Raw genomic sequence first — 12,795 nt, 5'->3', positions numbered from 1 at the left:
AAATGCAGATCAACAAAAGACAGACACGGCAACCTGATACCATTGGGAAATTCCTTGGAGGGGCCCCTCGCAGGCCTCCAAGTTAAAAGTGGTCCAGTCATTCCTAGTCACTGTGGAGGACATGTCTCTCCAGGAAAATTAAAAAATCTAGAGCCTTCTGTAAAAACCATATAGTTCTGAATGATGGAATAAACATGGAGGATGAATCAAAATTTCCAATATAAAATAGGAAATGTATATTCTAGCAGACTTCTATAAATGATCAAAGACCAAAGCTAAGAGTGCATATAAATGGCATTGTAATTGTGGGTTTAATAGACATGGGTGCAGATGTGAGTACATTACTTCAGAATCTTGGCATCTAATTCCTGAAGTAATCTTTGAAGTTTCCAGGAAGAAGATGGGGCCCCACAACAACAATGCCCACCTGGTTGATATGGCATCATGATGCTGATAGTGCTACACTATAAGACCTGTTTGGATACCAGCTGCTCAAGATGGTTCCATCTTGGTTAGTTGAAATAGTACACTTTTTTTACAAAGTTCTGGCCAGAACTCGAAATAGGAACCTCAAAAAAAACCCTACCAAATAATCAGAGACTATTTGCAATTATACCAGGCAGCAATCTTGGAACTTAACCATCATTTTACTTTCACAAGATCCCATAGAAAGAGCATGGCCCCCATGATAGCTGGAAGTAATTTTAGAAGACCATGTCCCCTCTCCCAACAAAGTTTGTCCTTAGGGTTAGAGACATCATTTAGGGGTTGATTATAATTGTTATAGTGTTGGGATTGAGGGGAAATTATGTAGGCTCTGGGATCTCTTTGAAAAAAAAAGGGAAATTGGATAGGATAATAGATTAGTGTGAGCTTACTCATACTCATAATAATAGTGAGTAATAGAGTGAATACTTGTAAGCTATTATTTATAGGCAATTTACATTGGTTTAGATTCTTGTATATTGATACAAAATTAAATTATATTGAATATGTTCCTATTTTTATCTACAATATTTGTATACCTAGGCAAAATCATTTTGTCAAATTGTATGCATGCATGTTTCTTCTTCTGCTTAAGATATTTTGTATATTGATACACTTTTAGGATATATTTATCATATTGCAGTATAATTTCTACCTCTGATCAAGATACCTATACATTGTTTACATTTTGAGGTCATTGTCCTCATTTGCTGCACTGTTGTTTAAAGATTGTTTAATATTCTAATATGAAGTCTTAGTCTTTAAGGTATTAAGAAGTATAGGTCAATAGTCATCCATTTTTGTCATACTTATAGTTAGACTAATCAGGTTCTTTAGATACATAGAGATTGAATTCTACATAGATAGGTAATCTTCAACCACTTCAAAGAGCTGTAGAATATGGCATTTAAATAAGTTAGGGTTCTGTTGATATGAGACATGATTGCTCCTGGCAGCACTGATCTATTCCCAAAAGAATGTTGAGCATCAAAGACACTCCACTTGGAGCTTGTTTTCTTCTTGGCAAAACTGGCCTTTGGGTAAGGAACAGCCCATGCATCAACCACTGACAAAATGCACGATGTCCGAACAGGACTAGCAGGATGTAAGAAAAAAGACTGTCAAATCTCGCCAAGACAGGGTAAGACAGTTTTGAAATTTTTTTCTGCCTCTGAAAATGGTCTGTCAGTTACTCTAGGCCTTAGCCAAAATTGGTTGCTCCAATGTTGCAAATGAGACTTTGGATAATTGCCTAGGTAGCCAGTTGTCTCTGTCATTTGTTGCACATTTTAGAAGTTGCTTAATTGCACTTCCTGCTTACTCAAGTAATATTATTTCTCTTCTCGGGTCTTCCATGGGGTTGAAGACTAGATAGTTGTAGTTATTTTCCTCTCATGACTTGGCCAAGTTATTTATAATACAAGACTTAGACTCCTCAGGATAGGATAATTATTGAAACATTTATCACATGTTTCTTGCTTGATATTGTTTATGCTGGGTGTAATTCTAATTTTTATACCTGATGTTTGTTCTTATTGCACATAATTTTGTATTAGGTTTAGAACTCTCTTATTTAAACAAAAAGGGGAGGTGCTGTAGGAAGTCCTACAGCCAGTAGCCTTTAAGTTACCCGCCCACTTAGACATTGCCTATTATTCTATCAATGACGATGTAAAGCGCGCCTTCGCTCTCTCTTCTGGCTGCAAGATTTGGTTGCTATTCCCCGTTTGAGCAGAGGACTGTGATCTGTGAGTCTACCCCTAAATAAATAACCCTTTATTATACTCAATTTTGAGCTAGTATGGGATTTCTTTTTAGCATCTGTCTTCAGTAGCAGAGACCCTCAAATACTGGCAATGCCAGGACATCTACCAAGGACAAATGTGGGTGTGGAGCAGAACCAGCTCAAAACAAAGAGAGAATCTGTGTTTACAGGAGGCAGAGATGGAAGAGTGGGGATATTCAAGCCTTTGGAGTCCAGCCTATTACACCATGAACTACTGATGCTGGACATAGAGTTGTATGGATTTGGTGTTTATCCTACTGGATTTTGTTTTGGGCTTATTGTGATTATGTTCTGATCCTTCTGTTGTGAAATGGAATATTTAGTTTGTGTCAATATATGTTGCAAGTATGTAACTTGATTTTTTTTCTCTGAAAGAGACTTTGGACTTTTTTTTTTATTGGGGAAGGGGCTTTAATGTTCTCACAGATATCAAATAACAGGTTAACAATAAGTCATGATTACAAAAAAGAAAACCAAGGCATCTGAACTAGTCAAATCTGAAATTATTGCAAAAGGGGAAAAAGTTCTTTTCAATGCAGAATGATGAGACTTATTTTTAACGTATCAATGTTTTCGGCGAGTCTGGAATCTGTAAATAGCAGGGGAGTTCACTGTTTCTTTCTTCACCTTCACCTTCTTATTTTTATCCATAAGATCTTTGCAGGTTTGAATTTTCTGTGCAACCACGAACAGCTTCTTCTCCCAGTCAATTCGCTGCGCCAAGCAATCATACTGCCTTTGTCTTTCTTTAGCTATCCTCTTGAGCCGAGTCTGAGGTGTGAGGCCTTTCACTTTCTCCTTCTGCAAGGTCTCTATCCTGGGTCTATTGAAGACCCTGTCTACCAGTTCTGGGGCCTTTTGCAAGTGAGTTGCAATATCAAACCGTTCAACTTCCTTTTTGGTGTCAAAAAAGAACACGTGCTTGTTCTGTTGCTTCCCCTGGAAATCCAGCAGGTGGAGCTCTGATTTCAGTCTTTCGATTTTCTTGGCTTCTGCGACCCTTTTCATCTCTATATATTTGATGTCCTGAGTTCTCATCAGCTTTAGCTGCTCCGGTGTCACTTCTTTCTTGGTCTTCTTGATAACATGAACTCCGTCCTGGAGCTTATCCCGAGTCATTTTATAGTAGAATTCATCTGGATTCTTTTCCAGAGCCTTCTTCCGGAGAGCTCTGAGGAAGTCTTGCTTTTTATGATAGTCATTTGCACGAAGTTTGTAATCTTTCTTCTTCTCCAGCAAACCCAGATATTTTCGAAAGCCAGGCTGGCTTCGTTCTCAATGTTCCCGCTGCCGAGACTTAGCTGCCTTGCGAAATGCCACCGCCATGCCTACTGGGGTCTAGAAAATGCTCAGCAAACTCCACCACCGATACCACACTATCTGAGCAGCAGCCTCCGCCAAGACTACCGGAAGCAGGCCCCTACTTTGGACTTTTAAAGTGAAATTTTTAAGGCCCATGGGGACTTTGAAAGTCGGAGTATAATTTATTAGATAAATATGAGATTTAGGGGAAAGGGCCCAACGGTGATATCTTTAAGTGATATGTTTTTATGTCAACCTGACAAAGAGTGGAGGTTAGTTTTGTCAACTTGACACACTCTAGAATCATGTAGGGTTGGGTCTCAGTGAGTCTAGATCTGTGAGCTTGTCTGTGGGAGTTTATCTTAATTCATTAATTGAGCTAAGAGAACCCTCCATCTACGGCTGCCACCATCCTGTAGGCAAGGGATCCGGATCTGCAGAACAGAGAAGAGAGCAGTTGAGAGCAAGCACAGGTACATTCACCCTCTCTGCTTCCAGGCAACCAGTGCAATGTGATGGGGCTAACCTGGTGCTCCAGCAACAATGTCATGGGCTAGCCTGGTGCTCCAGCAACAATGTGATGAGCTAACCTGGTGCTCCAGCAACAACGTGATGGGCTAACCTGGTGCTCCAGCAACAATGTGATGGGCTAACCTGGTGCTCCAGCAACAATGTCATGGGCTAGCCTGGTGCTCCAGCAACAATGTGATGAGCTAACCTGGTGCTCCAGCAACAATGTGATGGGCTAACCTGGTGCTCCAGCAACAATGTGATGGGCTAGCCTGGTGCTCCAGCAACAATGTGATGGGCTAACCTGGTGCTCCAGCCACCAAGCCTACCCATCTGGTAATGATGAGTATTCATTTCCAGTTTGTGAAGCATGGGGATTTTACACATGTACACACATGCACGTACATGTGTGCGTACATACACACACACATACGAAGAATATAACTAAGAATGGAGAGAAAATATAACCTCACACGTTTGACTTAAAATAAATTTTACTGAGAAACAAGAACAGAGTATCTGATTTTTACATAATAGTAGCTTGTATAGAAAATAATGGAGTTTTGGTAGAGAAATTCTGACTGAATTATGTTAAGAGTCTTTGGAAGGAACAAAACACCTTGGATCTCAGGAGAGTTCTCGAAACATTCCAGCAACAGTAGCCTTAGGAAAGCCAGAATCGAATTCAGACCCTCACCAGGTTTCTGAGAGAAACTGTATGGTTGGATCTGTTGTACTGAAGCATGCTGGGGACTGAATCTTTTGATGATTCCTCTGTTGTCATACCTGGAAAGTTAATTTCACAGTGTTCACTGACAGCCGCACTAAAAGTATAGGCTGCTTATAAAATTAATGTCGGGACTTTCTAAAAGTTCCTGTAACCAAGCCAGTGGACCAGCAGGCCAACCTGCAAGGGAGCCTCAGCCAAAGCCTTAAGTACGCACATTCTGGCGCCACCTAGTGTCATATGGGAGGTCGGCAGTTTAAAGAAGTAAACCGCACAGCAGAAGTTCACACAAGGAGAGGTGTGTAAGTGTTGCAGCTAGCTCTGAAGGAAGAGGCTTCCCCAACAGAAGTGTTACAACCCTGCTCCAGCACAAAAGGTTTCCCCAGTTCAAGTGTTACATCTCTGAAGGGAAAAGTGTTAGTTCCCCCATTGGCATCAGCCTGCCTGCTCCACTGGGGCAGTTACGTCATCACCTCCCCCCAAGAGCTTTTCCACTCTTGGCTATGAGACACTTTAAAAGTACTCATCAGTCAGTTCCCTCTCTCGCCCCTCTTCTTGCCTGTTCTCTCTCTGTCTGCCTCTCTCATATCATCCTGGTCCTGGCGTATCTGAAGGCACTGTCACCGTCCTGACCTTGGCTTTCCCTATCTGAGTTCTTTTGGTCTCTCTTAGTTGTACAACTCTGCTTCATAGACGGGAAGTGCAGTGCCTGCTCCCTGTCCAGCTGCCCGTGGCAAATCAGAGCAGCGTGGAGATTCCGAGCAACATTCGCCGGATCTAGAGACAGTGCTCAGGAGAGTCACGGGAAGTGAGGGATCCTGAGCTTGGGCACTGGCACCTAGAGGAGAGACTCTCTGCATGTGAGCCTTCTGAGGGGCTAGAGCAGCCTGGACAGGACTCAGGCGAGGGCTGGGCATCTGTGGAGCTTCTATCCCAGCCCCAGGAATCTGAGGAGGGGTTAGTGAGACAAGTCCGCTGTGCTTAGATTTTTCCAGAGCCCAAGGACTAAGAACCAAACACCAATGTTTCATGTCCTTTCACTAGGAAACAGACAGATGGGCAAAACCAACACTGGGAGATTTTCCTTCCCCCTGGAAGAACTAATCCCAATGTGGGCAGTGTGGACTGCCATGGTGCTCACCAGGCCATTGTGGACCACAGTCTTCCTACTTCCAGCTCATCATCCCACTCACAAAGCTCACAAGAACAGGGGAATGAGGGTAACCCAAGAATTATGTCTTCCACAGACTTCTCAAAGATAAGAACCATTATGGTTACTTTAACATCTAAAGAATGATGGGAAATGCAGCTTCCAGCCAAAAGCCAGAGAGCAGCTCTATCATCACAGTAACCAGTATTTTCTCACTACAGCGTATCTACAATGACAACAGTCACACTCATTTGTTTAGAGACATCAGCTTGAAGTCTACCATGGGCCCGGAACATAGCTTCCTGCAGAGGATCCTTTGGTGAGAGTACATAAAGAGAGACCTCCCTGGCTTATTGAAGGAGCACTCACTGGGCACAAAACACTGATTACCTACTGCTTCCTTAATCCCACAATACCCTGGGAGGAAGCCCTGCCTCCTCAACTGGCTGTCTCAAAACTGACAGGCTAAGAATCTGCTAGATGTTCAGCCACGAGGCTGGATATCTCAGCAATCTCTCTCTGACACTGGAATTCTAGAGGATTCCTGAAGAGTTGCTGGTCTTCAGTCTGTTATAATCTCAAAGAACTTGAATCTAATATTGGTGTAGGAGTACTAGAGCAACAGGATGGATGGGTTTGTCTGTGAGAGTGAGGGCAAGTAGGCAAAACAAACAAACAAAAAACATTTCTTCCTTCCATGTCCTTTATCTGATTATGTCACCAGAAGGTGTCACTTGTACTTGGTCTAAATAACTTGATCAAGAAAAATCCCTCACAGGAGTGCCCAGTGCCTTGCATTTTCGTTAATCCCAGATGCAGTCGAGTTGACGATGGAAATTAGTCGTTATGGTATCTTGTGCTACTCTCAAATCAGCAGAAAGAAGTGCGGCCAATGCTACAAAACCCAGCTTTGAAGTGGCTGATAGCAGTGTTGGCCTATTCAAGACAAATGGCAGCTCAATCCTGGCCCTGCGCAGCCTCGAGTGCTGATGGGAATCAGCTCTCCAAGCCTCCTCCTCCACAGCATGGGCGACAGAGTATAACATGCAGGCTGTCATCTGCTTTCTTCCCAAGAGCTGCAGACTCTGGAGTGGGTTTAGCTCACAACCATGCGCACAGATTCACACATGGAAGCCCTGGGAGGGTGTGTTGGGTTTGTGTCTGTCTGAAAACAAGTATACTTTAAAGTCTCACTCGGGGATTTGAGCATTTCTTTGCCAAAAAAACACAGCACTTGGGGGAGAAGCAGACACACTACCAGCGTGCCAGGCTGCCTTTCTGAGTTGCAGAGATCAGGACCAAGAGGGCACTGAGTGTCTGTTCTCCTTTTTCTCATTCTCTGATGCCACCTGTATGAGGAGAAACTGTCCCCAAATCACTTTTGTCCCCCCTGCAAGGAGTTCACTGTGAATTGCAGCAGGTTGCTCTCTCTGACAGCAATGTCATGGTTTCACAGAGCAGAGGTGGAGGTTGTTTTCTCCTTTGACCAGATGAAAGGCTGTAGGAGGCTTTTGTGAGTGTGTGTGTGTGTGTGTGTGTGTGTGTGTGTGTGTGTGTGTGTTGGGGGGGGGCGGACAACGAGCTCCTAAATCATGACATGGAGACTTATTATTAGTTATCAATGCTTGACCTAGGCTTATGCTCTTTTCTTGCTAGTTTTTTTCTTTAATTGACCTGTTTCTCTTCATATAATTGCCCGTTTGACTGTCTGTCTGTCTGTCTGTCTGTCTTAGTTTCCTGCCTGGCTTCTAACCTCGGTTGGGTCCCCCTCTTTCTCCTCATTCTCTTCTCTCTTGTTCTAGGTTTCTCCTCCTCTTTATTCTCTCTTTCCACTAATCTCACCTACCCTTCTTTTCCTATCTATTGACTGTTTAGCTCTTTATTAGACCAATCAGGTGCCTTAGGCAGGCAAGGGGAAACAGCAACACATCTTTACATCATTAAACAAATGCAGCATAAACAAATGTAACACATCTAATTAAGTAATATTTCATAACGGAAGGTACTATTTTGGGTCTTAGTTGTCACCAAAGGCCCATGTGAAGGGTTGGACCCCAGTTTGTGGTGCTCCTGGGAGGTAACTGGACCTTCAAGAGGTAAGACCCAGTGGAAGGACATCAAGTCATTGGGGACAGGCCCTTGAAGAAGAGAACAGGAAGGACCTCAGTTCCTTCATGTCTCTCTCTTGCTTCCTGAATTTCACAAGGGGAGCATGTTTTTCCCTGACAGCTTCCTGCCATGGTAAACTGCCTTACAATAGGGCTAAGCAACCACAGACCAAAACCTCTAAGACCTAAATAAAGCCTTCCTTCTATGAGGCAAAGGCCTGAAGTAATTTGTCACGATGACTGGCATCTGACTGTCAGGGGATTCTGGGTTTCTAGATGTTTCTGCTCTCTAGATGTGGGAATGAAGTCTGCAGGCCTCATCATCTTGTCCCACCTGCTCCCAATCTGAGAGACAGGACACGAAGGCAAGAGCTCCAGGGTGGGAGAGCCAGACACCTTCATGAGAGAGGCCCGGTGTTCTCCCACCAGATACCAATGGGGCTGTCCACACGGAGGTGGTCACAGTGTGGTGGCATGTTGGACAGCCACAAAGTGCAGGCACTCACCTCACCTATACAGTCCCACAAAGGACAGGGCCATAGTCCTGCTCAGACCCTTGGGTGCACTCTGCAGGAGGAAGGCCTCAGTCCCTCATGACATACAGTGGCTCTGGCCAGTTCCTTCTGACTGCTTCCTGCTGTCATTCTCCATGGGCTGGGTGCTCAGGCATTTGAGAGCATCACCTTGGTGTCATATCCACCCATCTTGGTGACGCTCATGTCAGGTAAGGGGAACAAACCAGCATGCAGGCCAAGGTAATGCCACACACCCGCCACTGTGATGGGGAGAAGTGTCCTGGTGGAGCTCTTCAGGTTGGCCCTGGGGTGCTTTTCATCACCCTGTGTCAGCACGAATCTCGTCAGAGGCCTTCTTTGCTGCTACCTGAGGTTCTCCATGAGCCACCCTGTCACATTTACGGTGTTTTCCCTGAGCAACAGCCGACTTCATTCATCATCAGTGGTCCGCATAGCACAGGACCCCAGCAGCTGCAGTTACTTCAGTAATGGAAGGTTTTCTGTGGTCTATGATGTTTTGCCTTTATTTCTCTTCCTTCTTTCCTTTTGGGGGTGTGTGTCTTGTGGGGGGATTGTATGTGCATGAATGTGTATTCGTGTGTGAGCCTACATTAGAAGGATTTGGGGTGTCCTATTCTATGGCTCTCTCTCTTATGCCATAGAGACAAGGCACCCCTTAGTATCAACTGTTACATGGATTGAGGTGACCATATCTTCTGTCTCCAGCAGGTGGCGGAAAGCACAAAAGCAAGTGTGCTCCTGCCCAGGTAGGCTTGTTTTGCCTGAAGATGTAAGAGGGAACCAATCCACTGGGTCATAGAGACAAATCTTTCCAGGACCCATAGAGGTCACAGATGGGGAGAGAGATCCTGGGCTAACAGGCATCGGCAAAAGACAATCAATCTGCAGCAGCCCAAGGCAGTCGATCTCCTGTGGCTTTGGACCTGGAATGGACCAGATTCAGTGTCCACTTCTCAGCCCCGTAGAGAATAAGTGACCTGGAAGTTACTAGCTTCAGAGCACACCCAACAAACAAACAAATGAAAAGCTGTCTCGGATAATGAAGTTAATAAGAGGTAGAACTGGGACCAAATCCCAGGCTTAGCGACACCCAAGATGTGGGATCTCTTCAGCAAGTCATGGTCCTGGTTTGATACAAGTCCCAATGCAAGTTGTGTAATCAGAGTCGAAGGAGCTTTGTTACAAGGAGAGTATCCTCTAATGGGAGAAGATGGTGTGAGCCTGGACATCCTTTAGGGCGGGAAGGACTCTCCCAAGACAAGCCCAGAGGCAGTGGAAGCCCAAGGAAGAGTCTTCAGATACAGACCTGGTCCTAGGTAGGGAGATGTATCTGACTCATTCAAAGATCTGCAGAGAATACCTGGCCCTCTGAGTCTATAACAGCCTGGCAAAATTTAATCAATGAGAGATATTCGATAAAGGGATGAAGAAAAAGTTAAGAACTGAGGACAGAAGTCAGATGGATCAAGGCGGGCTTTTCAGGTGAGTAGAGAGAGAGACTTGGGCAGGTTTTGAAGGGTGAGCTACAAGTTTACCACATGGAAAGAGAGTGGAAGGTACCCTCTCCAGCTATGCACAGAGGAAGAACAGGGCACCCCTTCTACCATATTCAATGTGCACCTCATACCTCACATACACATCACGCACACACATTCTACATTCAACACATGGGCGACAAAGAGGGAGGGGAAGAGGGGAGCAAGGGGAATGCTCCAGTTTTACTGACTCCCTTTCCCAGCTATCTGTCAATCAGGCGGAGGCATTGGGGCTTTGGGGATCCCCCCTGATCCTAGGTACTGAGATGTTCCACCCATATTCTAATTTGATCACTCATGCCCATAGAGACCTCAGTCGCTCTTGACAGCCCAGATACAATGCCACAGCTGGGATCCTGAAACGTTCCCAAAGACTGATGCTTGTGACACCATTGAGGGGTTGTAGAAACTTTTATGTTTTTTTTTTTTTTTGAGACAAGTTCTCACTATGTAGAGTAGGCTGGCCTTGAACTCAGAGATCACCTTCCTCTGCCTCCCAACTGCTGGGAGGTAGTTTAAGGGTTGGTATCTCTCTTAGTTAGGGTTTCTGTTGCTGTGAAGAGACACCATGACCATGGCAACTCTTATATGAAAAACATTTAATTGGGGTAGCTTGCTTACTGTTCAGAGGCCCAGTCCATTATCATAATGGCAGGGAGTATGGTGGCATGCAGGCAGACAAGGTTCTGGAGAAGTAGCTGAGAGTCCCACATCATGCAGGGACCAGGAAATGGCCTGCGACATGAGCAAAGCTTAAGCCCGCCTCCATAGTGACACGCTTCCTCCAATAAGGCCATACCCACTCCAACAAAGACACATCTTCCAATAATGCTACTCCCTTTGAGAGCCATTTTCTTTCAAACCACCACAGAATCTAATGGGAGGAAGTTAAATTTTCAGGGAACATTTTCTCTTCCTGTCCCTCTCTGCTTCTTTGCGTCCCAGCTTCCATAACCCCAGCACTCCCCTTTCCTAAGTGGGCCCCTCATGATGTACACAGCTACCACAGGACCAAAGGTAGTAGAACCAAGTACCATGGGCTGAAACACTGGAAACTGTAGGCTAAACAAGACTTTGTGCTTATAAGTGTATTTATCTCAGGAATTTGTCATAGTACACACAGTCATCTCAGCTCCCCAACAGTCTCTTCTGTTGTGGTGGCCTTGGTCTTTCTTCTGTAAGTTTATGCCACCATGGAAGGTATGAAAGCTATCCTAGTGTTTAGGAGGCAGAGGTAGGAGGATCAGCTCAGCAGAGCGAGTTCAGGCTACACAGTGAGTTCAGGTCGGCATAGACTACACAAAACTCTGTCTTTTTTTTTTTAAAAAAAAGTACACACACAATGAAGAATGAAGGGGTAGTGTAGGAGCCACGGCTGGAGCAAGTGCTCTCCAAGCTCAAACCTCAGCTCCATCACTGCTACTGGCTGTGAGGATGTGGGGCTATTTAATCCCCCGTGATTCCATTCCTTGTATTATACCCACTGATGTGACCATCAGAGGGCTGACTTATCAGGCTGCAGCTCCGAGGGCAGTGTTGCTTCTGGCCTGACCATTCTGTCATCCTCGGGCTACTTGCTCGAGGAGGCAGAGAGTATTCTTTCTCTCCATTCCTCTGCCTCGGAATGTTCTTCAATCTGGAGTCTTCCTCCACCTCTTCCTCCTCTTTCCCCTTCCCAGCAGGTGCCCTCAGCATTTGCCTGCTCTGCTGCCCTACTGCCACAGCTTCCACACACTCCCAGGGCGTGAGTGTCCCGACGACATCTGTGGCATGAATGACTCTTTTGCTGTAAGATGACAATGGTGTGCATTGGAAATGACAAACCAGAGAAATGTTATGGAAGAGACCAGAAAGGGTCTGACCCTTTGTAGATGAGGAGGAGGAGCAACACAAGAGCATGCTCCATGGGTGGGGAGGTCACACAGAGTGATAATTGTTCACAATGCCTCAACGGGGCAAACCTGAAGCCAGGAGACTGGTGGATGGCTGTTGGCATCTGGAGGGCCTTCACGTACCTGTGTAGCAATCAGGACGGATGGCACCAGGCACTCAGTTGGGACTGTAGTTTGCAGTGACTCTACATATTCCTGGCTTCCACACAGCACAGCAGCCACTAGGGTGACTCAGGGCTCCGGCATGTATCCTTCTGCCACCGAGACCTGTGACTCCTGCCCCATTACCTTTCCCCTGTCGTTGAGGAAGCCATCGCTGGCCAGGAGGTAAGCCAGGAGGACACAGAGAACACCTTGTAATGGGAAAATGGTAGAACAATGTAGTAGCCATGTTCTGAAAACTGCTCCAGGCTGGGGGTAAGGCTCACTTGGGGAAAGTACTGTTAGCGTTAGAAAAGGACTTGGTTCAACCCCCAGCATCCCATAAACCACAGTGGAAGCACACAAGTCTGAAATCCTGGCACTCCTGAGCAGCAGCAGAAGGACCCGGAGCTCAAGGCTATTCTCAGCCCCAGCCAGTTCCCTGCCAGTCTGGGGTACACTCAAAACAGCAATACAAGCACTCTTCAGCCCAATACATCCCATCTGCCCATGAACCCATTAGGCTCATCAGGCTCCCCTGTGCCCAGCTTCCTTCCCATCCCCATCAGGTCTCCACAGAACACCCGAAGGATGCTCTGGAATGCACACGCCAAATGTGTCA

At 45.6% G+C, this 12,795-nt stretch overlaps 1 pseudogene; it reads right to left on the bottom strand.

Moving 5' to 3' along the window:
- Positions 1 to 2,836: 2,836 nt before the first annotated feature.
- LOC121436112 lies at positions 2,837 to 3,598 on the bottom strand (annotated as a pseudogene).
- Positions 3,599 to 12,795: the final 9,197 nt, after the last annotated feature.

This window comes from Microtus oregoni, unplaced genomic scaffold (genome assembly GCF_018167655.1).
Source record: "Microtus oregoni isolate MIOR12 unplaced genomic scaffold, Mior012 000002F_ref0000024, whole genome shotgun sequence".
Lineage (NCBI taxonomy): Eukaryota > Metazoa > Chordata > Mammalia > Rodentia > Cricetidae > Microtus > Microtus oregoni.
The sequence above is the reverse complement of the archived record's forward strand: the minus strand, read 5'-3'. Positions and strand labels throughout refer to the sequence as shown.